The sequence below is a fragment of the Gekko japonicus genome, unplaced genomic scaffold, assembly GCF_001447785.1.
Source record: "Gekko japonicus isolate JY-2015 unplaced genomic scaffold, Gekko_japonicus_V1.1 scaffold3260, whole genome shotgun sequence".
In the NCBI taxonomy this organism is placed as follows: domain Eukaryota; kingdom Metazoa; phylum Chordata; class Lepidosauria; order Squamata; family Gekkonidae; genus Gekko; species Gekko japonicus.
The window spans coordinates 132,254-136,659 of record NW_015170993.1 but is presented as its reverse complement, the minus strand read 5'-3'; the positions used below and the strand labels follow the sequence as shown (position 1 = coordinate 136,659).

General features: G+C 39.8%; 1 pseudogene; it reads left to right on the top strand.

Annotated features, from left to right (window-relative positions):
• Positions 1-3,185, top strand: part of LOC107116971 — an 11,056-nt pseudogene extending 7,871 nt beyond the window's left edge.
• The last annotated feature ends 1,221 nt before the right edge of the window (positions 3,186-4,406 follow it).

Sequence of the window (4,406 nt, the reverse complement as noted above, 5' to 3'; positions counted from 1 at the left end):
TAACCCTAACCCTAACCCTAACCCTAACCCTAAACTTTAACCCTAACCCTAACCCTAACCCTAACCCTATCCCTAGACTGAACCCTATCCTAACCCAAACCCTAACCCTAGCCATAACTCAAATCTAGCTTTAGCCTTAAACCTAACTTTAACCCTAACCCTAGCCCTAACCCTAACCCAGCGCTATCCTAAACTTTTTTTTAGATTTTTTAAAAATTATTTTAAAATATGAAAAATTTACATTAAAAATAACTTCAACAATCCCCCGGGTTCCCCTCACCCCCCCATAATTAAAAAAGGTTCATATAAGCTACTTTATAAAACAACAAGGATCTAACTGAATAAATTACTATAACTACACTCCACAGAACAGACTGTAGACCTAACATAAGGCTAATCAGAGATTTATCAGGTCCAAATTATCAGCCGTAGCGGGAATCACAGCTTGCGACTTCAGGTAGTCTAGGATTGGTGCCCAAGTATGAAACAGTCGTGATTTATAGGTGGTATGTGTTTCTCGTAGGATTTTATCAGTCAATTTAGCAATTATAAAGCAGTCCCATATCCTATTTTGCCAAGCTGAGATAGAGGGATCCCTACTATCCTTCCACTTAGCCGCGATTTCCATCTTTGCTAAGGCAAGTAGAGTCAGGACTATTTGTTTGTTTGAAGATTGTAAAATAGATTCAAGTGTTTTATGAAGTAATAATGCTTCAGGTGTTTCCGGTAGATTGAGACCTGTTATATCTTGGATGGCAGCACTAATAAGTACCCAAAAGCGCCTGACTCTAGGGCATGACCACCAACAATGGAGATATCCTGCAGTCATGAAGCTGCTACAGAAAACAAAGTAACAATGTGTAGTAATGTGTGCCTTTACTACACATTGTTACTTTGTTTTCTGTAGCAGCTTCATCCTTATGACCTTACTTAAATGTCTTATTTTTTTTTATACTCATGGTATTGTACTTTTTTGTTCTGACCTTTCTGTTTTGTCAGTTCTGTCACCAATCTTCTAGGTCTGTTATTTTTCTTTGCCATTCGCATGGCTCTGCTTTTAGCTTGCTTGATCTTTTCTTCACATAGTTGCTCTCAGATATTCCCTTTTTTCAATCCCATCCATACCGCTTGTTTGCTAAGCTTCTTAGATCCACACTTTTGCCTGAAGACATTCCTTTTTCTTTCTATGAATTTTACAAATATATCTTGTATTTCCTTTTCTTGTATGAAATCCTTGTCCCTCTCTGGGCTCTGCAGAGACTGTTGATACTGTGTAACGTTCTTTTCATTTTCTCTCCCCAAATCAGTGTTATTATATTTCTCAAGAATATTTTTGCACACTTCTTCAGCTGCCTTTCGCACCTCTTCAAATAGGAACTTTTTGAATTGTTCCAAAGACAGCTGCCCAGCTTTCATATTTTCTAAGTCAATCACTTCAATCTCCCCTGATAGTGCTTCCTCATTCTCCCCCGCCTGTGCCATTTCCTATCTTTTGCTCCAATTCTTTCCTTAGTCGCTTTTCCAAAATTGAGAATATTCCTGAGGAGTCAAATAGTAGTGGTCGTCATCAACATATAAGAAAATATACGCTCACTTGCCTTCTTGCCTTTGCTGTAAATAATAATTGTAAGTCCAAAAGTTTAAAAGGGGCGATTACAGCTGTGCAAACATAGCAGACCATGCTGCTCCGTTCTTCACTCCTGCATTAAAACAAATTTGACACAACCCCCCAACTGCCATTTAGGGGTCGTCCAATCAAGTTTCCTGCAACCAGCCTCTCTCCAGGAGGTCTGGTGAAGCCCCCAGCTGTCTCGAGGACCCAGGGGGCTCCAAAGAAGCAAAAAAGGACAGGGCCAGTCAAGGGAGGAAGTAATATGTGCAGGTGGGGAAAGGAGAATACATTTATAGATACCTTTGAAGTGATCAAAATCTTGCATTGTATTTGGATATGCTGATATAAAATTAATTTTATAATTTATTTCCAGTAGAGATAATGTTTGTATATTAAACAAAAACTTTCTTTTTCAGTCGATAAAGACCTTCCCCTGATTGGAACATGATTTGCTCTTTCTTTTCTTCTAGCTGTTAAAGAGCTAAATAAATACTGTTATCAGTTTAGAATAGAGCTACATTCAGAGCACTCTAATTTTTAGAAATACTGTGTCCTAACATGGTCACTATTTCCTAGGGTTTAAAATGAAGTGCAAGAGAGGAATTGTTCATGTTATGTTGGGAAGTTTCTGAAATAAAATCTGTTCTCTTTTGCAGACATGGACAACTGTTTCTCATGCCCCGAAGATCAGTATGCAAACAGGGACCAAGACAGATGTCTTCCCAAAGTTTTTAATTTCCTTTCTTATGGTGAAAATTTGGGCATCAGCTTAGCTCTCCTGGCATGTTCCTTTGCCCTTATCACAAGTGTGGTTCTTGCAATCTTCATTAAGCACCAAAACACTCCTGTGGTTAAAGCCAACAATCGGGATCTCACTTACATTCTCCTCATTTCCCTAATTCTCTGCTTCCTCTCCTCATTGTTATACATTGGCCCCCCTGGAATTATGACTTGTCTTCTCCGACAAATGGCTTTTGGCATCATCTTCTCAGTGGCTATTTCTTGTGTCTTGGCCAAAACCATCAATGTGGTTCTGGCCTTCATGGCCACAAAGCCAGGCTCCAGAATGAGAATTTGGATAGGCAAAAGGCTCACAAATATGGTTGTTCTTTCTGGCTCCCTTATCCAAGTAGTTATTTGTACCATTTGGCTATGTACTGTTCCTCCATTTCCAGATGTTGACATGAAGTCTCTGGCTGATGAAATCGTGGTAGAGTGTAATAAGGGGTCAGTTGCCATGTTTTATTTGGTTATGGGATATACAGCATTAATGGCAATGATCAGCTTCATTGTGGCTTTCTTTGCTAGGAAGTTGCCTGACACCTTTAATGAAGCCAAGTTCATCACCTTCAGCATGCTGGTCTTTTGCAGTGTTTGGGTTTCATTTGTTCCTACTTACCTCAGCACCAAGGGGAAATACATGGTGGCTGTGGAGATCTTTTCAATCTTGGCCTCCAGCACTGGCTTACTTGGATGTATTTTTGCCCCCAAATGTTATATAATTGTCCTTAGGCCCCAGTTAAATAGCCAAGAGCAGCTAACATGGAGAAGTAAGAGTACAAGATCTGATTAAACTTTGCTCCCTGTTTCTCCAGGAATTCCTTTCTGTCTGAAAGAGTTTAGGAGACATTTTGGACATGAGAGAACAGCAAACTTTGGGTTTGATCCAGACTAATTTGGTAATTTCTACTGATTCCTTCTTCCCTCTGCAGACCCCACTCAAGTCATTTCAGAGGGCCCCCTATCCTCCAGGAACAACATTTCATGCAGTTCTGTGGCCTTCTGTGGGAGGGGAAAGTCAGGAAAAAATATTTTGAGCTGAATATGAAACCTGCCCATAGTATATGAAAAAGCCCAGTTTATTATCAATGCACAATCAAATTATGGGAGGCATATTGTCAGATCACTGGACATTCCACCATACTCCTTATCTGTTACTTCCCTCTCCACCCAACCATTCCCCAGTTCTTCCTTTGCAAATCTAGACTTAGTTTGTAGTGTTATTCATGAGGCACTCAAGAGGAGTACCATAAAAATACATTAGCTGTCATTTGACTTAAGTGTGTGGAAAAATAGATACCCAAAATACAATGGTGGCTGTGAAAACATGGCATAGGGTTCTGCAGTTCCCATAGTGTCTTCCAAGATGTCAGATATCATTTCTTTCAAATCAGGACATGTCACTGTAAGACATGGTGTGTGGGGATTCCTGGTGTAACAAGCAAACAAGCAAGACCTGGAAGCTTTTGGAGGAGTTAAAAAATATCTAAATGTTGCCTACCTGTACAAGCAAGTTTCATTGACTGTGGCTGATATTCCAGCAGATTCTTCCATTCACCTAAGAGGGATGGTGATCCAAAGGCTGAATTTCTACCTTATTTCAAGATACTAGTTCAAGGCCACTGGGCCTTCTAACACTGTATTGTCCTCTTCCCTACTAGTTTTTTCCTCTTCTGATCAAAATTGCACAAATAATTCATATTCACTTTCCTAATCACAAAACCAGAATCCAGATGAGGCAATGGACAGGGTTACAGACTGAGCCATTACATTATTCTATCCTGCTCAATTGTCCAAGTAATTTGCACAGCATTGCTGCAACCATCATGAACTTTGTCCATCCATTTTTATACAGATATCTACTTATAAATTTACTTTTGTTCAGGGACACTTAAAGAAGGAAGTAAGAGTGAGGAGCTAGTATGTTTGTCCTCCATCTCACAAGGTGGTCAACCACCAAGGAAAAGCTGCCTTATTCTGCACATCTCAAAGGCTGAATGAAACACAGCAGGAA